This window comes from Pan paniscus, chromosome 5 (assembly GCF_029289425.2).
Source record: "Pan paniscus chromosome 5, NHGRI_mPanPan1-v2.0_pri, whole genome shotgun sequence".
NCBI lineage: Eukaryota > Metazoa > Chordata > Mammalia > Primates > Hominidae > Pan > Pan paniscus.
Genome location: NC_073254.2, coordinates 157970163 through 157993545, shown reverse-complemented (window position 1 = coordinate 157993545; position 23383 = coordinate 157970163).

The following is a 23383-nucleotide window of genomic DNA, read 5'->3' as shown; positions in this document are numbered from 1 at the left end:
TGTGATACAGTATTGCTCTTTTCTTCAAGGCTTGAGTACCAGCTGTTATTTCTTGCAGGAACTCACTAAACCCAAGTGATCTCAAGAAAATATGTCCCAACAAAAATGATTTTTGCCCTAAGAGAAGTCTCATACCTGATACTAACAAAACGAATATTCTCTGTCCTGTTATGTATATTAAAAAGAAATATCATGGCAGCAATAGGTATTCTCAAAGAGACATATCCAAGGTACTCAAGGTTCACCAAGGATGAGGGGTCCACTCGGCTTGGGAGTTTAGGAAGAACTTCCTGGAGGTGGTGGCACAGCTGTCAGGCTCTGGGAAGCAGTTGAGAATGGAGGTATAGTTTTGCTGACCTCAGCATGGGTCTAGCTTGGTTTCTCAGCAGCGTCATAGCTGAGGTGTCAGCTATCAGGAGGTGGTTGCCCCAGACAGTTGAGAAGAGAGAACCTGGAGACAGGCACACCCATCCCAGGGGGCAGGGAGGATGCTCCAGGGCAAGTGCAGCTGCAAGCAGTGGCAAGTCCGGGCAGGTGGAGCATGGCATGTGGAAAGAATGGGAACTAATGCCAGGGGGCAGTCCAGGCAGGCAGTGGCATCAGGGAGGGCTGGCCAGGCAGGTTAGGGTACGAGCTGGGGAGCAGTGTGTAGGGATATCACAGCAGAGCCAAGACAATCTGAGAAGATGTGGGCAGGCAGAAGAAACAGGACATAACTGAAAAAGTGTGTGTGTGTGTGTGTGTGTGTGTGTTTTTGAGATGGAGTCTGCTCTGTCACCCAGGCTGGAGTGCAGTGGTGCGATCTTGGCTCATCACAACCTCCACCTCCTGGGTTCAAGTGATTCCCCTGGCTCAGCCTCCTGAGTAGCTGGGATTACAGGTGTGTACCACAACACCCGGCTAATTTTTTGTATTTTAGTAGAGACAGGGTTTCACCACGTTGGCCAGCATAGTCTCAATCTCTTGACCTCGTGATCTGCCCGCCTCGGCCTCCTGACGTGCTGGGATTACAGGCTTGAAGAAGGGGTTTTAAGAGCAAAGCTCCCCGCTGGGAGGGAGGGAGTGGGATGGCAGAAGCTAAGGAGGTTGTTGGCCTAGAGGAATTAGGGTGCAAGCTGGGTGTTATCTGGAGCACAGGGTCAGGAGATGCTTAACATTAAGGCCAACATCAAAGTGAAGCTGAGGTGCTAGAAGCCGAGCTCCTCCAGTTCTCTCTGATGAAGTTCAGAGGCACCACTGAGCCGGTGGGGTGGGTGCTGAGTGGGAGGAGACTCTGGCTGGTGGTCAAGGACAAAAGTTCAGGAAGCTGAGTAGAGAGCCAGGCAAATCACTAGTGTCTTCTCCAAATGCACCCAGCCATCACCTCCCAGCCTCAGAGACTCCCCTAGTTCTTCCAGAACTTGGGGATGGTTCAACTCTTTCTTATTCTAGACTAGTATCTTTATCATAATTTTAGGGCTTGATTCTAGGCCAGGAAGTTCTCTTTTTTTCTGATGTTAGGGATATTTCCCGCTGGGGCTGAGTGAGACACTGCAGGGTGAGGCCGTGCATACGATGTCTTCCGTGGGGGATGGCACCTATGGAATATTAAGAACCTGGGTTCTGGAGCCAGAATGCTTGGGTTTGAATCCTGGCCCTGGCACTTACTGGTTGTGTGACCTCGGATAAGTTATTTGACTTCTCTTTGCCTAATTCTTCTCATCTGCAAGGTGGGGATTAATAATAGTGCCTACTTCATAAAAAGTGATTGTGAAGATCAATTCAGTTAATTTAGATAACAAACATTTAGAACAGTTCTTGGCACTTAATAAGCAATCAATAAATATTCAGTTATTATTAGCAATTATTTATCCAATGATGAGGAGGCCTGAGGAAGATTCTGTGTGGATCTAAGGCTATTCTTCACTGGATAAAATATATTTTGAGTGTCTACCATATACCAGGTATTGTTCTAGGAACTTGGGATGTATCAGTCTACAAAACAAACAAAACACCCTGCCCTATGTCACCTTTTTCTGTTGACTGTAAAACAGAAAGTAGGATTTTCGGAAATTTTATCTATGGGAGTTCCAAGGACCCTTCTATGTATATATTTTTTCTGTATAATTGTTTATAAGACCTGAAGTAGCAAGTACCAAGCCCAATTCAAAGGCCTCAACCAGGACAGACCAGACCATATTATGACTACTTCCTTTCGGGAAACACTGATACCCTTGACAAGCCTCCTTTGAACCAACTTCTTACTCAAAGTAGGGTTGGTGGCATACTCTAGAGCTGGGCTTCTCAACCTTGGTGTTACTGGCATTTTGTACCGGGTGATTCTTTATTGAGGGGCTGTCCTGTGTGTTGTAGGGTGTTTAGCAGCATCCCTGGCTAGATGTCACTCACTGGATGTCAGTAGCATTCCCCCAGTTGTGATAACCCAAAATGTCTCTAGATTGCCAACTCTCCTCTGGGGGCAAAATCATCCCAGTTGGGAAACACTGCTCCAGAGGCTGACCAATGCCACAGTGGACAAGGCTGCTTACCACCAACTGCAGTGACCACTCTGTTCCGCCTCTTTCGTCAGTGGAGCTTCTCTGGCACCCAGAACCCAAGAGCCTTGGGTTCTTGATATTCTATGCTGCTCAGGATTTCTGCAACCTTATCACACAAATAGGTAATTCCAAGAGCTCTCTGACCCCGGCTCACTCATGACATGAGGGTGTGTTTGTGGATTAGGGATAGGAAGAGAGAAAGGCAGCTGTTCATTGTCACTATAGCAAGAGTCTCATCCAGCACTTATTTAGATAGGTAATTGAGTTCACTACACTTGGGGAGATAATCAGGTATGATTGGTGGGGGACCTTTTTCCTTTATTCTATTTGTCCCCGTCCTCCATGTTACAACACTGCCTACGCTGAATTTGACTCACCTGGGTGTGTTCTGAGGCTGTGCGATCCAGCTCAGGAGCCCTAACAACTAGTCTTGAAGTTCCTAAAACCAATTGCAGACAGGGAGTATGCCCAGGAACCCCGTCACAAGGGAGGACTTAGCAGTGGTGGCTGCTGGCTCCAAGCTAAATTGGATTTTGAGGGCCCGGAGTGCCTGCATTCATCCACCACCATCTCTCCATGGATATTCACTGAACCTTACATATAAGAGCCTAGTTCAATATGCATTTCTAGAATGGTGGCTATTCTTCTAAGGTGAAGGCCACATAACTGAGTTGTTTTAGAGTCAAAACTGAATCTGGTATTTATATTAGGACATTGATTTTGAGGGGACACCCATATTTTTTATTTTTTTAATCAAATCTTACTTCTTTGTAAATTGCCCTTTGGAAGATGCGGGCATGCACAGCTCAAGGGACTCATTTCTTGCAAAATTTTAAAATGGTTTTCCAATTCAGCTGTATGTTGCTTAGTGCTGTCCTTAACAACTGCACTTCTTGATCCTGCTTCCAATGCTTCTGGTTCTTTTTAGTAACTCAGCCCATTTAAACAGACCTATCACAATATCATAGTAGGAGTGTGTGTATATATAGAGAGACAGACAGTGGAGAGTTTGTAAATTATGTGCCAGGGCTTGCTCTGAAGCCAGCTTGGTGCATGGTGGTAGCATTCTTGCTTGACTTGGTCATAGCTGTCGATGCCTTAGAGGAATAGTTTCACACCGAAACTCGTTTTCTCTTAAAAACCTCCCTCAGTTATCTCTCATTTTAGTTTGCTCTGAATCATACAGCTTAGCTAGTTGAAATGGGAACCCTGTGGAGGTGATTTGCTCAGGTTTACTCAAGTCAGTGTCTCAGAATAACTGAAAAGCTTTCTATCCTGGGAAATGTCATTCTTCAAGTCACCTGAGTGGGTCCTGAAGTCCTGTCATTGCTTTGCCAAGTTCTTTCTCCAGCCATTGGTAAACTTGACAGAGAATCAGGTAGAACTATTTTCCCCCTCCTTTCTCCGAACATTTATTGGCTTAGCGTATATGTTCTCCAGTATTGGTCCAGCCCAAAGCCCGGAGAGCTTAGGGAATGGGAATGATAGACAGTTGTTCGGAGGCTCTGTTCTCCCCCTTTCCCCAGAGAGCACTGCTCTTGGCTATGCTTTCTCAATAGCACCTTCCTTCTCCTGAAAACTTTCTGTTCAAACAACATGTATAAACCTGTGCAATCTCACTTCACAGTATCTGTCTGCATCACTCAGGGGTTTAAAAATAGTGCGCCCCAAGCAAGACTTATATTCTCATTGCCTCACATTATCAGACCAAATACAGAATTGGGTTCTGGGAGACACTCTGCAGCTTGGTATTTACTCCTTCAGCCTGAAATTCACAACGGCTATTTTCAAAATCCATTTAGTCAGACTTCTGGGAGGGCCTTTATGAGCAAAGTTATGGCAGAACAACTGAGCCTGAAAAGGAGCCAATAAATTCAGAATGAAATGAACAGTGGAGCTCAGGAAAATACGGTCTCATGAAGTTGAGGACAAAATAAAAACATGGTCTCAGAGTTGTCTCTAGAATAAGGATACTACTGGCTAATGATGACAGAGATAGAAAGTGGGCAATGTTTCCAAATAACTCAGCATGAGGGCCAGATCAGCCCAGCGTTCAGCTGACAAATTTCATGTGGCAGTGACTCCACCATTTGCAGCTCAGCCCCACTCCTCCTTGCCCAGGCTCCTCCTTGGAATGGCTTCTCTCTGTCACATGTCACCTCGCAGCACCTCACCCAGGCTGGCTTTGGCCTTCTAAATACCCAGCCAAGTCCTAACTTTGCTCTTCATTGCTGTTTGCTTTTATTTGTGTTTTCAAATTAATTTTTCCATGGAGGTAGTTACTGAAGACACTTTATAGAAAAATAATATATAAAATCCCATATGCCACAGGATATTTTGGCGGGTGAGTGAGGGCCCTTCTTCCTTCTCCACTCCTTCTCCTTATCCCCATATCTGTTTTCAACCAGGTATACTTGTGAGACTCCATTCTGTAACTCAAGGCAGAGGAAAGAGATTTTCCGGAATTAGTGGTTGATTGGAAGAGATGGGAATAAGCTCTATGTTTTCTCTAATTCTGAGATGAAGCACAAATGACAGTACTATTTCCTTGTGAGACTTAAGATTCTAGCAATGGGCAACGGTCAGAATTGAGGAGACCTTGTTGGAGCCAGGCATAATAAGCGTAGCAGCCTTGGGGGCCGTGTAAGCCATGTGTCATAGAGTGAAGGATTTGGTGTGTGGCAGGGATTCCGGAACTGGGTGGAGAGTTGGCCTTGACAATTTTTAGGGTCCCTTCTAATTTTATCCCTTGATATTGAATTTTCTTAGTAATTTCATAATTCATGTGATTAAAAACACATTACCATAAGGTAATACTTCCATTACATGTGGGTGTTTTCTTGCAACATTGTCAAATAGATTTTAAATAACAGATCTAAAATGTGGATTGATTTAAGGCAGAATTTAAAAACAATCAATTTACCTGGGACTAGCAACAGAAATTTCTCTCATTTAGAATAACTTCTAGCAAATATGTAGGCAAGTTAGCAAAATGACAGCCAAGAAACTGGCCTGGCACAACCAACACTGACAATAACCATCCCAAGTAGGTGGCATGGTTTACACAGCATAGCTTCCTTTAGATTCCATGTGGTTGCAGTCTCCGTTCTGAGCAAAATGATGGCTTCTTACTGCTCATTGTCAGAGGGCTGGCGCAGCTCTCTAGGAATGGCCATGGAGAACGAGTAAAGAATGTTCTGGTGCCCACGACATGGAGCCTACCACTGCACAGGAAGCTCTGTGCAAATCCTCTGCTGAGATATGTGCTGCAGAGAAATGGTTTCCAAGGCATGACTACGGACTCCGGCAGATCTAGTCTAACCCATTGACATTCATCTGGGGTAAAAAGGCAGTGATATTATTTCTTAGAGTTAATCTGATTACTTTATAAAATTAATTTAATTTGTTCCAATTGCGTTCTTCCCATCTTTAGATGTTCATTGCCCTTTCATTTGAGAAACAATGTAAGAGGCCAGGCGTGGTGGCTCATGCCTGTAATGCCAGCACTCTGGGAGGCCAGGGTGGGCAGATCACGAGGTCAAGAGATTGAGACCATCCTGGCTAACATGGTGAAACCCCGTCTCTACTAAAAATGCAAAAAGTAGCCGGGCATGGTGGCATGCGCCTGTAGTTCCAGCTACTTGGGAGGCTGAGGCAGGAGAATCGCTTGAACCCAGGAGGCGGAGGTGGCAGTGAGCTGAGATCGCGCTACTGCACTCCAGCCTGGTGAGAGAGCAAGACTCCGTCTAAAAAAAAAAAAGAGAGAGAAACAATGTGAGAATAAATGACAGGGTCTGTTGTTCATTTGTTTGTAATGCCCATACTTGACAAAAGAAATCCTGTCATTCTCGAGTTTTTATTGTTTGTTTAACTTCCACTAGCCTGGGAATCATTGTAGAGGCAGATGCCAACCAGGCTTTTGGGAAACAAGTCTTAAGGCTCACCATCCTATTGGCCCCAAGCACTGCTGGTCCCTGACAATTTTATCAAGTCCTCCTAAGGCCTTTAATGCTTTGTTAAAAAAAGAAAAAAGAAAAAAATAATAATTGAGTTATGATCACATCTCCTTCTTGTCCCCCAAACATTATTTCTACTTCACTGCATTTTTCAGTGTTTTTCATCCTGGGAAACAAAAAGGCAGGGGGCTCCTCTTGGGCTTATGTAGGGAGCTAAGCTGATGAGAAAAGTGGAGGCCAAGAAACAATTGAAGCAGTGTTGCAGCCCAGAACCACATTCTCAGGGTCCACATAAAATAACTCATAGTTAGGCTGGGTGCAGTGGCTCATGCCTGCAATCCCAGCACTTTGGGAGGCTGAGGCAGGTGGATCACAAGGTCAGGAGTTTGAGACCAGCCTGGCCAACATACTGAAATCTCGTCTCTACTAAAAATACAAAAAATTAGATGGGAGTGGGGGCGGGTGCCTGTAATCCCAGCTACTCAAGAGACTGAGGCAGGAGAATCGCTTGAACCCAGGAGGCGGAGGTTGCAGTGAGCCGAGACCACGGCATTGTACTCCAGCCCTGGCGACAGTGTGAGACTCCATCTCAAAAAAAAAGAAAGAAAGAAAGAAGGAAAGAAAGAAAGACAGACAGACAGACAGACAGACAGAAAGAAAGAAGGAAGGAAGGAAAGAGAGAGAGAGAGAGACAGAGAAAGAAAGAAAGAAAAAGAAAGAAAGAAAGAAAACAAGTAAGTCATGAGTTGGAAGTGTCTGGCACTCATTCCAGATGAAACAAGGAGTGGCCCCTTGGGAGTGGGAACCTGCGGCATCATCTGATGGGCGAGTCGGGCTGAATGAGGTTGGCTCACTCGCCCCAGTGCTGGGAAGTACTGCGTGCACACTACAAGCTTTACCTGTCTGATGGCTCAGAGAGCCGTGGGCAATTGCTAAGGACCTGGGTGTAACCATTGGCACCAAGCCTGCTATGAAAAAACCTGAAAGAAGATCATGCAAAGCCAGAGCAGGAAGAATCAGAATATTACTTTTCTACCATGGTGTGGGAGACTGAGAAATTTAGGTTGCCTCTGTGGGGAGAGTTTTTGGACACTTTCTCTGCAACTTAAAAGGACTTGAGCACTAAAGGTTTTTTGCTTGACACTGCCTTGCCTGAAGGCTTTGGTGTGTGGGGAATATTGGAGTCTGTTAAGTGGCATTGTGTTCTAATGTAATTACCATAATTATTTAGGCTCAAGGACAAGCCAATGAGGCTGGGTAGTGGTGATTGGCGGGGTGATATGACTTCCCCTTAAGTGAGTGGCATTCTCAATATCTACTGTTTGGAGTGGGTAGGGGTAGGAGGCAAATGGAGAAGAATTTATTCACTCAGCTCTTTTTCCCATTGGTTGCATATTGCTCCTGTGGGATTCATGACATTAATTCTCCAGAATTTTTGGGTTGTGATTACAGGAGTTCCCTGAGAAGTTCTCAGGTGATTTACACCTCAGCATCAACAGGGAAGCCAGGGTAGGTAGCAAAAATTATGTGGCACTGGCATGAGACAGGTGCTATTGGGTGTGGCTGCAAGAAGTTCTTCAGAGTAAGTGGAAAAAGCCAAAGACCTCAGAGGGGTGAGGCCAAAATGATCTGATGTGGCGCCTAAGGAGTATTTGATGCAGCCCGCCCCTTGCGCCACTCAGATTCAGTTGCACTCTCTAGTGTTTCTAGCACCACAATGAAAATATGGAGCTGCCTTTAAAAATTTTATTTTTATTTTTTATTTTCTTAGAGACAGGGTTTCATTCGGTTGCCCTGGCTGGAGTGCAATGGTGTGATCATGGTTCACTGCAGCCTCAAACTCCTTAGCTCAAGCCATCCTTCTGCCTCACTTCCTGAGTAGCTAGGACTATGGGTGTGCACCACCATGCCCAGTTAATTTTTAAGCCTCCGTTTTTGCTAGAACAAGATAGTCTCACTTATTCCTTAAGAGAAAAAGTGTAAGTTCAATGTCATAGAGTTTATTGCAAGGTGTAGCCAGTCACATCTCTAAGAAGACTAAAGCAAGAAGATCAGTGAAGTAAATTGCAGTTCCTAAAGTTGTAGCTGGTCCTGTGACCGTAATTGATTTTCATCCTCTTTCTGCTACACCATCCATTCTAGAGTTCCCTTTTACTCAGCCATCACTGAACTGGCCTGGAGGATTTGCCTGATGGTTGACTCAAATTCTTATCCTTAAGGTATCCAGGCTTCTAGGTTGCCTTGCTTTTACTGGGCTCTGGTACTTGTTATTGCCCATTTATCATTCTCACTGGGCGTGGAATTCCCAAGAGATGCCCCAGTGTATCTCCTGGATTCTAAACATATTCTTTCCTGCCCCATTGTGTAGAAAAAAAAACCGTAGAACTTCATGTGAATCAGGGTGAATTACTTCCATGCTAATATAACTCCTTTCCAAGTTTGCTGGTCCACCGCAAACGACTTGGTAGTAGTTATAGCTCCAAGTTCAATGGAACCCTTATTGTGTCCTTTGGCTGAAGTTTTCCCCAAAGAACTGAGACTTCTAACCTGGCAGTGCCAAAGTTTGCTGGAAGGGAAGCATAGATTCTATAAACAGGACACTGAGAGGGATGGGGAGAAGGTCCATTTCTACTTGCACGACTGGGTTTCGGGTCCCAGGCATTCAAGCTATGGGGGATGTAGTACTCAATATCCATCCATGGTCCAATGTGTCTAGCAGATTCTAGAGGCAAGTATCCCAGAACCATGGGGTTTTGAGCCTAATCTGGCTCCTTACCTAACAGACCATCATTCTGTTAAACCAAATGCCTCTGAATAAGGGGGTGTGTGATAAGAACTGCAGATGCTCTGGTCATGTCATTTTTTGGTACCTCCGTTGCGTTAAAAAGGTTCCTTGATCTAAAGCAATTTTGTACAGGGTACCAAGTCAATAGTTCAGGCATTCTATGAGGCCTTGGTTCATGGTGCTTATAGAGCGGTACTACAGGTGGAGGAGGCAAGTGTATATCAGGAATTGATCGCAATTCTGGTAAAAACTGTTAGGTTTGGAATTAGATTTTACCTTACTTTTGAAGGTAATAAGTTAACCTGTTACTATTTTATGGATTCTGGCAGAAGATATAAGACTCTTAGATCAGAGACAAAGACTTTTACTCCAAGCACAGCAAGCAGCATGATATATGTCAGCTCCCCTGTCTCCAAGTCTCATGGGGGTATGATAGAGGGCACAGATAGATGTAGTAAGTTTGTATCACAACTGAGGAATATTCAGCTTGGGGAACCATTGTTTTATAGAAAGCAATAAACAAACCTTCTCTTTGTCTTGGAGGGAGATATTACTTCATCTCTCAAGGTTGATTACTGCAAACACAACCTTGATAAATGACCTGGCAAGAGCTGTGAGGGCCTTGCATTCTTGTCATACCCAGCAAGAACACGCAGGGAGGCTTAGAGTCTACAGCAGTTGCCTCTCCTAACAAGGACAAATCCTTGCTTCCTCCAGGGCAGAAGGGGCCAATGTTATCAACTTGCCACCAGGTGACTTTATGGTCTCCCTGAGGAATGATTCCATGTTGTGGGTTCAGCATCCATTACTGCTGCTGGAAGGTCAGGCGATGACCAGTATCAATAACTAGATTAGGCTTGGCAAGAGGGAGCCTAAACACTGAGGCAATGCAGTCTCTATCCACGGGCCCATTTTGCAAGCATAATGGTGGCCAAAGAGAGAGGCTGGCTGACATCCATAGGACAAGTCTTCTCCTCCTGCTGGCTGAGTGCCACTCTGCAGTGGATACTCTGTTGAGTGTTTAGGGGAGGGGCAAAGATCCTTGTGGTTTATGTCCATTCACATTGGTCCATCTATATGCCTTTTAGCAAACTGCCAATCTTGCTCCTTCAGAGAAGTTTACTCCTGGTTAAAAACCAATGTGTGAGCTTTCAGGCCTGTCCAGAGGCAATGACAAAGGCTCTAGCTGGCAGGCCTCAGGGGCAAAGCTGCCCTCCCCACCCCAGATGAGATGCACAGTCCATGCATAGTGCACAGCCACAGCCTTTGCATGGCAGCCTCTGAAGGGAGATGCAACAGAGGAATGAGGCTCTTCACATGCTTGCATTCCCATGCTAGTCCTTCATTCCAGGTCTCTCTATCTGAGGCCTTGGGCACAGACCCTCTTCAGATGCATTATGAGGGAAGAAGGAAAAAGCCTTGAAAATGCATACCTTTCCCCGCTGACTCAGCGCCCAGTACTTTTCTACTCCTCACACTCCCCTTGACCCCAGGGTTCATAAACTGCTGAAGCCTTTTGTTCTGAGCTCCCTAGCACTGAGATGATGCTCATATCTGTGCTAATTCAGCTGACCCTTGACCTGCACACCATTCCTTGGCAGAAGATTGCTCAGGGTGGGCGGCACTTTCTCTTCTTGTACTATGGCAGTAAGTGATTAAAGGCCTAGCCCTTTCTGCCTCTCTTGACTCTTTTTGGATTGTTGCTTTAATTGGCTACTCCAATACCCGGTAGCTCAGCTCTTTCTTGGCTCAGCTGAGTCTCCTAACACCCTTGAAGTCAAGCAAGTTTTCCACTGTCCAGGAGGTCATATGTATTCTTACCTTAGGCTGTTTTTTTAATAATTGAAAGCTATAATCCCATAGCACCTACCATCTGTATCTGCAAAGAAAAGAAAACTACTCAAGGTATTTCAAATAGGAAGTTCAATGTCAAGAAAACAGTGGGAAGGGCAGGGGAGCCCAGTCACTCCTGGCTCTCAGGAAATCAGGAATTTCAGGAATTGTGGGCAATCACCACTGACTGTCTCAGGTGGCTGTAACACAAAGGGGGTGATTTCTAGGACTCTGAATAAATTGCAAAACTTCGTATCTGCCGTCTGTCAAAGGCCTGCCTGCCTACTGCAGTTGGAGCAATAATGACCTCCCTTTCTCTCCTACCTCTTGAAGCTCATATGAGTGCCTCTCAGTGGTGGGACTTAAACTGGAATGTTGTTGATAAGACATAATGGAAGTGCAGTTTTCAGGCTTCCGGATCTTGTGTACAGGACAAGTCTAGAAGGGAGCAGGGATGGTATTGTTATACCTAGACAATCTGGCGCAACATATCATATCACAATTGTGTGTCTTTCTCCTGTTAGGAACAGTTTCTCACGTCTTTATATCCTTGGTGCCTTATGCATTGACTGGCATGATGTAGACGTTCAGTGGGCTTAGTCCACTAGCTTTCAAGGAGTCACAGCCCTGAAATGTAGCTTTCTCAAATGTTTTAGTAAATAATGAGTAGTTTTAAGACACATTTTTTCCTACTATCTTATTTCTAAGTCTTAAAGCTTAATAATGGTTTCTATAATAATAAAAACTTCCAGTCACTCTCAAACTATCATCCATGGCCCTCGCTTTGCTGCTATTTGTTTCTGTACTAGTCAATAGGAAGGGAATGAAACAGAGTATAGCTCTCTACTGGAAGAAAAAATTATTTGGTCTCATTTCATTCCCCCCAAAATGCATCAAACTATAGTAACTCAAAAGTTACAATAACAATAGGTAAATAAGTAATATTTGCATAATGCTCGAACACTTGTACAAAGACTTTCTCCTTTCTCTCAAACCAACCCTGTGGGGAAGACAATATCGTTTCCACCATTTTATTAACAAAAACTGCCTTAATAAGTTGAGATACCTCTTTCTCTCCTTACTTAACAACTTTTAAAACCATGTTTAAGTATTTCATGATGTTTCTGTCTTACATTAGCAGGTGCATAAACACTAGGTGATAGAAGTGCAAATTATTTACTATTTTTGGCCATGAAATTGAAAAATATTGAACAGATTGGCAATATCAAGTGTTGAGAAAGTGTGGGGAAAAGACTCTCTGGTATACTACTGGTGCTAATAGAAACAGAATTTTGGGTAGTCATTAAAACAAAAATAAAATAACCTTTTCTGTAACATTTGTTCTTTTATGAATCAATTATAGAGAAAACTCTCACTTGTCAGAATGAACATGGAAAAGAAGGTTTCCAGGTGCCCAGTGAAGGGCAGAGCAGCACTCACAGTCTCAGAGAATGGGAAAGTGTCTCTATGGCAAGCAACAGAAAAGTGAGTATTGAAATATGATATTAGCATACTATGTAACGATTAAAAAGAAGAGGTAGATCAATGCATTAATATGGCAAGTCTCCAAGACAAAATGCTGAGTGAAAAATAAGCAATTTGCCGGATAATAGGTAAGATGTTTTATATACATACATATATATATATTTAAAAATCTATAATTTTTTCATATATATTTATATAGACATTTATATTTTTATTTAATATATTTACTATATAATACATATTTGTATTCATTTATTTATATATTATATGATATATGTCATATATAAGTATATATTGTATGAGATATATAAAATATTATAATATAAATATTATCTGTAAATGTATAAACTATAGATTTGGAGGAATAGCCACACAACTGAAAAAAATGGTTAAATCTATGAAAAAGAATAAGATTAAGAAAGTCAGGAAGAAGGCATTTTATATAGTTTAAATTGTTTGCATTTATGTGTTGACATTTAAAAGTAATTCATATTCTTCACAATGATGCATATTTATATATTACTTGTGAACTTAAAATGACGAGAACTGCCAAGAGATTCTCTTCCTTCATTTGAGAGACTGGAGAGGAGGGATCATTTATGCTGCTCTCTTGGTAACTCTCATCAGTCCTGGTTCCACTGTGGTCAGGTCACCCTGACAGGGCGCTTTAATGTTGGCCCACCTGGCAATGTAACACTAGTTCTCTTGTGCTCCAGCCTCACATGACACTGTCCCCAGGATCTTGAACAGAGTGGCAGAAGTCAGCTTGCTCTTGCTACATACTTCTCAGTAAAGACTAACTTCTGTGGTTAAAAGTACATCCAGCATACGTTCCAGTTTATCTTGGAAACTCTCTCAGAGTCTGTTGATGCGGGTCTTGAAACATCAGGAATGCCAACAGAATTGGCTCCTGCTAGTGAAAGGTGCTGAGTCTCAGCCCTTCTCCTTTTGCCATCTCTTTGGGTTACCAGTGGCATGAGACTAGAGATGTATGACTGCGATAATTTGGATAAGGCTCTAACCCAAATTGTCTTAAAGTCTCCTGCTGATGGCTGGGCGCGGTGGCTCATGCCTGTAATCCTAGCACTTTGGGAGGCTCAAGCGGATGGATCACGAGGTCAGGAGATCGAGACCATCCTGGCTAACACGGTGAAAACCCATCTCTACTAAAAATACAAAAAATTAGCCGGGCGTGGTGGCGGGCACCTGTAGTCCCAGCTATTCGGTAGGCTGAGGCAGGAGAATGGCGTGAACCCGGGAGGGGGAGCTTGCAGTGAGCCGAGATCCTGCCACTGCACTCCAGCCTGGGCGACAGAGCGAGACTCCATCTCAAAAAAAAAAAAAAATTCTCCTGCCGATACACTCTCAGGAATCTGCCTGCTAAGTGGCTGGTTTGAAGCTGTGGTAGTTATTGGCAGAGTTTTGATACTATAAAGGTACCCTGAACCATTCTGGGGACTATAGCTCAGTCAAAATTTTCACACAGTTACTCTTATAAAAATCATATTCATCCTTCAATAATGATGGTTTGTCATTTTTAATGAAAACAGTATCAGGTCTCCTGATAGTTTTACAGCCAATTCTTTTTTATGGACCATGTCTAAGTGTATTATTGTTAAATGAATCCATGCTGTATAAAGTCAAAACAATGTAATAACTACCTTCTCTAATGATTTCATTTTCCTATAAAAGGCATCCTTTATTGATAAATAATTCATATTAATAGCTTATACTCCTTAGGCAGGTTTTCAAATTATTATTTAAGCATTTAGACACTGGTCAGTCTGGAACCATATAGTACAAATAACAACATTCCAAACTTAGAGTGGAGGTGGGACAATAAATTCCAGGTTATAATGTAGCTGATGGCTCAGTCCATCAGCATCCAATTTTATCTTTCCTGATAGTAGCCTACTCTGTACTTAGCAAAATAATCTCTCATTGCCTGTGCGGCAACTGAGTCATGAGAAGGTTTGCAAATCCACAGCACATCGCTTGCCACCTCACCAGCTGGCGTCCATGGGATCATTGCTAGTTGATCTTAGTGCTCTTTCTAACTGAGCTATATATGCTGTCAGAATCCTTCCCAAAAGATACTGTAAGGCAGCCACTAACCATTGGTGTCAGAACATGATGCTCATTTTCTAATAGGTTTATCTTATTATGGATAATATCCCATTGTCCTATTACGTTATGGGCTGAATTGTGTCTCTCACACAAAAATTCAAGTGTCGAAGTCCTAATCCCTAGTACTTTGGAATGTAACTGTATTTGGAAATAGGGCATTTAAGGAGTAATTAAATTAGAGTATGGGCCCTAATCCCATATGATTGGTGCCCTTATAAGAAGAAATCTGGATACAGGCATATAAAGGTGGAATGCTTTATGAAGACACAGGGAGAAGACAGATGTCTATCAGCCAAGGAGGGAGGCGTAGAGCAGACCTTTCCTCCATAGCCCTCAGACACCTTGATCTCAGGCTTCCAGCCTCCAGGCTATGAGAAAATAAATTCCTGTTTCTTAAGCCACCCAATCCATGGCACTTTGTTACTACAGCCAAGCAAACTAATGTAAGTCTCATAAACTGGACAAAAGTAGAGGTAAAACTGAAAGTGATTCAGAAACTTCTTGATTTCTATGATAAAAGAAAGAAATCCTTTGCAATTTGCTTATAGGCACACTCTTAAGTTAATATTATTCCTTAGTATTGAACTGTAAGCTATTGGTGATACCCTACTGTTATCTGGCTTGTTGTAAGTTCCACTACCACAGAGTAAAGCTACTGTAAAAAGGAACATAGTTTCATGCACATTATGGAATAGTAGAACAGATCTGGAAGGCAGAAATTGAATTTGTATAGTGAGTCTAAAAATATGAAATGGCTGTGTGGTAGGCAGAATAATGACCTCCAAAGATGCCCATCCTAAACCTCAGAATCTGTGATTATATTACATTACATGGCAAAGAGGAATGAAGGTTGGAGTTGGAATTAAGGTTGCTAATCAGCTGAAATTAAAATAGGGAGATTAACCCAGATTATTGTGGGTGGTTCCAGTGTAATTACAGGGTCCTTTAAAAGTGGAGGAGGTAGGCAGATGAGGAAGTCGAAGTGCTGAACTATGAAAAAGCTCAACTCACTATTGCTGGCTTTAAAGATGGAGGAAGGGTCCATCAGCCACGGAATACAGGTGGCCTCTGGAAGATGGAAAAGGCAACGAAATGGATTTTTTTTTTTCCAGACCCTCTTAATAGGCATGCAGTCCTGCCCAGACCTTGATTTCAGCCCAGTGGAGACCTGTGTCAGCCATCTGACCTAAGATAAAGTTATGCTGTTTTAAGCCACTAAGTTTGAAATAATTTGTTATGGCAACAATAGAGACTAATAAAACTCCCATAATTGATTTAATCTTATATTTGCAATGCTAATGCTAATTTCAGAGAAATTGGGCAGAATCTGATTTGCTCGTGGAATAGTTGCAGCTGTTGTTTTGTTTTAAAAGTAGGTGTGTCCTGGATGATCCTTATTTTATTCTCACCTTTACTCTTCAAACTTTCCCCTTTGTCCTGTATTTCTCATTCTTTCACACCAAAACACCAGCAGAAACCCTTGGTTTCCTTACTTCTTTTTTTTTTTTTTTTTTTTTTTGAGACGGAGTCTCGCTCTGTCGCCCAGGCTGCAAGCTCCGCCTCCCGGGTTCACGCCATTCTCCTGCCTCAGCCTCCCGAGGAGCCGGGACTACAGGCGCCCGCCACCACGCCCGGCTAATTTTTTTTTGTATTTTTAGTGGAGACGGAGTTTCACCGTGTTAGCCAGGATGGTCTCGATCTCCTGACCTCGTGATCCTCCCGCCTCGGCGTCCCAAAGTGCTGGGATTACAGGCGTGAGCCACCGCGCCCGGCCCTGGTTTCCTTATTTGTTTTGACGATGTTACCTTTATCTAGTCACCTAGACTCAACTCTGAAGGCAACTTCGACTCCTCACTCTGAGAGGGAGTGAGAGAAATGGAGAAAGACACACAGACTGTGAAAACAAATAGGACCGGACTGAGGGGGTCCTGGTCCTGTTTGTTTTCACAGCCTGTGTGTCTTTCTGCATTTCTCTCACTCCTTCCTTTTCCCTGCCATCACCACAGCTCTGCTTTCGACCCTTGATTCCTTTCGCTTGTCCAGATTTCTTAACTGATCGTATGGCCTTCAGTGTCTACACATGCCAATTCCTTTCTCCCCATTTTGCCAGAAAAATCTTAATATACAGAACTAATGATCTCCTTCCACTCAAGGCTGTTTATCAAGGCTTTCTAAAGTGAGGCCCTAATCTCTCTCTCCAGCATCCACATACACATGCCTTAGGCTTTAGACTGGTGGATCTCAACTGTGGTACACAAGAGGTTCATGTGAGTAGCTTTTGAAAAACACTGATTCCCTGGCCCAGTGAATCAGATCTCTGGATGTGGGGCCCAGGAAATTGATACTTAAAAAAAATTTCCTATTTAATAATAATGTCTGACCAGGACTGAGACCCATTGCTCTAGCCAGGTGGTCACATACTGTAGTGTGCATCAGAATCCCCTGGAGGGGTATAGACATGCAGGCTGTAGGGCCCCAGCACCTGGGCTTCCAATTCATGAGAACTCAGGTGAGACATGATAGTTTTCCTTTCTTTTTTTATTTAATTGTGACATAATTCACATACCATAATGGTAACCCTCTCAAAAGGTACAATTTAGTAGTTTGTAGTATATTTACAAGGTTCTGCAACTATTACCACTATCTAATGCTAGAATATTTTCATCACCCTAAAAGACACCCATAGTAGCCACTTCCCATATCTCCCTGTCCCCAGCCCCCAGAAGCCACTAATCTACTGTTTCTCTCTATATATTAACCTATTCTGACATTTCATATAAAATTAATTACATAATATGTGGTCCTTTGTGGCTGGCTTCTTTCACTTACTACTATGTTTTCAAATTTCATTCATGTTGTAACATGTATCATTATTTCATTCCTTTGTATAGTTGGATCATATTTCACTGTATGGATATACCACATTTTATTTATCCATTCATCAGTTGATGGACAGTTGGGTTGCTACTACTTTCTGACTATTATGAATAATGCTATTATAAAGATTCATGCACAAGTTTTTACACGGGCATAGGTTTTCATCTCTCTTGAAATACATGCCTAAGGGTGCAGTTACTGGGTCAGATGTTGAAACCTGAGAATTTGTATTTCTAACAAGTTCTCAGGTGATGCTGAAGTAGATGCTCTGGGAATCACACTCTGAAAACCACTACTATCCCCAAACTGGACTACTGACCCTGCCCTCAAATACCATGCATTTTTTACATCTGTGCTTTGTTGGTCAGTTGGCTTGAAGTGCTTTCCTTCTCATCTCCACCTTGTGACATCCTATTCATTTTTTAGGCTCATCCCCAAGGCTACCTTCACCATTAAGTCTATGCAACCATTATCTGTGTGTGTATTGTTCATGTTCCCTTGACTGAATTGTAAGCTCCTATGTGCACTGTTGTGTTTGAATCACTTTTATGTGAGAGCCCCGGCCAGGCATGGTGGCTCATGCCTGTAATCCCAGCACTTTGGGAGGCCAAGGCAGGTGGATCACGAGGTCAAGAGATGGAGACAATCCTGGCCAACATGTTGAAACCCTGTCTCCACTAAAACTCCAAAAATTAGCTGGGTGTGGTGGCATGTGCCTGTAGTCCCAGCTACTTGGGAGGCTGAGGCAGGAGAATTGCTTGAATCTGGGAGGCAGAGGTTGCAGTGAGTTGAGATCGTGCCACTGCACTCCAGTCTGGTAACAGAGCGAGACTGCATCTCAAAAGAAAGAAAGCCCTGAAACCTAGCAGAATGTTTGTTGTTGGCACTCATTAATCATATATGTTCAGTTGAACGGAATTCCAGGTCTGTTGACTTTGTAGTCTAACGAGATGACCCTAAAACATGTGACTTTACATTTTTCCATTTTTTAAAAATCGGGTAAATCCCAACAATTTTGTACCTCGAATTTTTTTTTTTTTACAAGTTCCACCCTAGCTTGTCTCATGATCAGGAACCAGAAGGTCAAATGACAAAGATCCCTTAAGTTTCTATTATTAAAGGTATTTTTATGACTATTTCTTGGACATCAAAGTTACTGTAATCCTACAGCCTAGGTCTCTGTGGAATGTTGGTTTATGACTGGGAAAGCAAAATTTGCCTTTCAATGGATTACTTCAAATGTAGGATGGCACATCTGTTTTGCACACACCTGCCATTTCAAAGTAGTGTGCAAAATGATAGTGCATACCCACTTATGTGTTTACCTTCCCAGTTCCCCAGGCATCCATGCTGTGAGCTGAATCTTTAAAGTGGCTAGGAATTCCCCTCAGTTAGATCAAAATTCCCCTCAGTTAGAGCCCCCTTGTTGGTGGAAATAGTTCCACTATCCTCTCTTGATGGTACTGGAAAGTCTCCATTGTCACATTTGACCTTCTGGAAAGTCAGGAACCACTCACATTTCCTGTTGCCTAATTTCCTCCTAAGGCACATAGCACTGAAGAAAGGCAGTGTGCTAATTTCACCCTCAACCATCATTGAAGACCTCTTCCAAGTATTTCACTCCTTTTCTCTGCCTCCAGGAGTCACACTTTCTGCCTGCACAAGGGTTCTTGTGAACCTGCTCACTCTAGCCAGCTTCTATCACATCTACCTGTAACAGTCTTTTTCCAATAATATTTTGTTTATATTTATTAATGAGCTAGGAAAGATAGAATTTCATGCTTGATATGACTGTAGTACATCTTTAAAAGAGAGAAAATGAGGGAACATGTTGCTTTTTAAAAAATTAAGCTAAAAAAAGCTAGGCTGATTAAAATTCTAGAAGCCAACACTTAGAAATGGAGTAGAAAATGGTTTGATAATGACATATCCAAACATAAATAAGGTAGTTTAAAAATCAACCAGTGGGAGTGGGGGAGAAAAAATGGCTGACCTAAGTCACACTGGGAAATGGTGCTTTGACGGGAAACTACAAGACTAAGGACAAAAGGAATTGTACATAAATGTTGTATTCTAGTTGGCAAGGTTGTTTCTCATGAGGGTATGAGTTAATTCTGAAACTTCTGTACATGTGTACTGCAATTGAACAAACAAAAAATGGATGGCAGATTATGGGAGCCAGGGCTTTTCACTGTTGGAGAGAAAGGTTACAGCTGAGTGAGGAGAAAGGCCACAATGAACCATGTTGGATTAGATCTGGAGACATCAGAATGAACTAATATCTAGCTTAACATAGACACAGATGAATAGATATAGAACTAGTTACAGATATGCATATATATGTGGGTAGTGTGCATGTATTTTCTAGCTCTGTCTGCTGAGAGGGCCTATCCATGACACCCCAGCAACAGCAAGCACACCTAGCATCCAAATTCTGGTTTCTAATGCCGTTCTCCAATATAAGCAACTAGAGTTCTTGGGAGAAATGACTGATCCTAGGGCCAATGGAAAGAATATACAAGATAAGCCTGGAACATCTTGTCATGCCGGAGTGTAAGGCAGTGCTCAAAAAACAAAACAGTGGGGCTACGTCAAACAATGGGGATGTGCCAAAGAGACACAGGAGCCAACCAAAATAGCTCCCAATAGCCAAAGCCGAACAATTTTACCAACAAAATAAATAACAAAATACTGGATTATAAAGTATAAAATCCATGACCATACTGATAAAATACATGAATTAAGAAATAAATGCAGAAGACACAAATGAAAAAAATCAGTCAACTACAAGTTTCATTCCCATTCGCATATCACCTTGCAATTCCTCTCTTGGCCTCACTCAGTGTCACTCACCTTCCGACTTGTGCTCTCACCCAGTGCTGCCTCCAATACCTTGATCATGTCCCCAGTCTCCTACAACTCTCGAGTTTGTCACATGATGATTATCCTACCTCCTTGCCATAGAGAAAACTTGCTCCTTCTTTCCAGGATATGATGCTTCTTTGTGGTCCTCTCTGGTGTGGACTGTGTACTCACCATTACTCCTCTTACCATTAGGCAAGTCAGAATTTTTCTTGTTTTCCATTCCTGCTTCATGCAAAACCAGTTTCCCTTTGTCATTTTCATGTACCAAATATATGAGTTCCCAGCACAGTTACTGACAATATATTTCTTCATTTATCATATTTCTTTCTAGCTTGTCTCACCATCATTATCTCACCAAATCTACTCAGAGGTAAAGAGGACAGGCTCTCACCAAATCTATCCAGAGGAAAAGAAGTCGTTATATGAAAAAGATACTTGCACACACATGTTTATAGCAGCACAATTCGCAATTGCAAAAATATGGAACCAGCCCAAACACCATCAATCAACAAGTAGATAAAGAAATTGTGGTACATATATACCATGGAATACTGCTCAGCCATAAAAAGGAATAAATTAATGGCATTTGCACCAACCTGGATGGTATTGGAGACTATGATTCTAAGTGAAGTAACTCAGGAATGGAAAACCAAACATCATATGTTCTCACTCATAAATGGGAGCTAAGTTATGAGGATGCAAAAGGTGGTAAGGATGATAAATGGACTTTGGGGACTTGAGGGGAAAAGGGTGGTAAGGGGATGAGGGATAAAAGACTACAAATTGGGTTCAGTGTACACTGCTCAGGTGACGGGTGCACCAAAATCTTACACATCACCACTAAAGAACTTATTCATGTAACCAAATACCACTTGTTCCCCAATAGCCTATGGAAATTAAAAAAAAAAAACTACTAGAAAAAGTCTATACCTCATATTTTAAAGACTAGAGTAAGGTGTAAATAAATAAATAAATGTATAAGTATTCATCTCATTTTATATACTAGTTCAATTATTTGTGCTTTTAAAGTCTAACTACATTAACCTTTACTTCATTTTGGTAATGCTGAACCTGATGATTTTTCAGAATTGATCCCTATGTAAAATCTGTAACTACAATTTCCTATTCTTTGACCATAACTTTATCAGTCTCATATTATTTCAGTTTTTTGACTCTCTGAATCCCAAATTCCCAAATACTTGCCTCTTCGACATCATGTCAAACTCCACTTCTATGACCCTTTCATTTTATTTTGACCTATTGTCTATAGGCTTTATGCTCCCCTTTCCAGCCTAGATCCCATAAGCCTCTCTCTTGATTATACTTTTGCCCAAATTCTCAACTTTTTTGCCCCTTTGTCCTTCCATGACACACTGTAGAATATCAGCCCCGAATCAGTCCAGTCCTCTTCCTCCCTTGTTCCTCTGCCCCAGTTCCATCACACAGTTGGATAAAATCACTCAGTCCTTAGACTGGTGTCTCTGCAAATTTTTGGTGTTTATTTCCTTCTCAAACACCAAGAAATCATTCTCTGCTGCTCTAGTTGCCATTTCCTTCCATTCCCCTTGTTGGCACTTACTAGTTGGGTGACATGAATAAATGTCTTAGTTCCATTTTCCTCATATGTAAAATCTCACTAAGAATACTTCAGAAGGCTGTGTCAGGGGCTCAATAAGATAACACACATAAAGGACACATCCACATATTCAGTGCACAACATGTGGTTCTGTGTTTAGCAGCAGCGGTAGTAACAATGGCCTCAACTTTTACTGCTGGCAGATTTTGTTTGCAATTTACCGAGAAAACAAAGCCATCACACAGAACTTTATTTTGTCCCATTTACAAACATGTCTGCACCTGCACCTAATCCGTTCATTTCTCCTCTGTCCCAGAAGGTGACCTGTTCATGCCTGTGCCCAGAGCCACACCCTTTCTACCTATTCAACAACTTGGCTCCATTAATCTTCCATTCTTTCCCCTTCTGGCAGGGGAGCCAAGACTGGCATTAAGCATTCCTCCCTGTGGAAACTAAGGAGAATCCTTGCCAAAGTTTGAGTTCTTTTTTAGTATCTTGTCTCAAAATTTCTCTGGTGTAACTAAGAGATTATAATACTGTGCCTTATTGAAGCCATGCAGAAAGAAATCTTAAAAGCTCTAAAAGTTAAGAATATCTTTTATTCTTCTTTATAAGTCTGACCTTTGAGAATTAATGTTTGCCTTGGGAGATGTGTGAACCTGGGCTCACAGATGTGGGAAAGCCAATCAGGAGATCTGATATGGAGAAGGTTCAGGCCCAATCCTGGCCATGCCTGCTCCCGCTCTTCCCAGACCACACACTTGAGCACAGCTTTTTGTTTCCTTCTATACAGTACAATTTCCACTTTATTTCTCCAGTCTTTCAAGATAGAATGGCATATACATCCACGTCGTCAGGTGTGGAGCTGCCAGAAGGAAGGAAGAAAGGAAGAAAGGAAAGGAGGGAGGGGAAATTCTGGAATAAGGAATGGTGAGTTTAGGGTCATCCAGGCCTGGGGATCTGTTATGCAGCTGGGGAAAGAGATCATAAGCATACATTTTGGAAGAACAAATATCACTAGTACTATTTGAATCTATGGCTTTTACAAAGAAAAGAAGGCTGAGATCTTAATTCTCCTTTGGAAGACCAAAGAGGCAGGGTGGAAGTTGTGGTTCCCCTCTAGTCTTGCAGAAGGAGGAGATGGGCAGAAGAGGCTGTGTCTAGGAGCTACTGGCAGGGGCTCATGATGGACTCTGGAGGAATGGGGAGGAGCCCAGGACATAGAGGAGCAGTTCCATGAGGATGCTCAGTTAGATGTGAGAGTTAAAGTCATGCTCAAAAGGGTGGAGACCTGCAGATGGGCCCCATAAATGAGTTCTATTAATTCTTGACTGTGCATCTC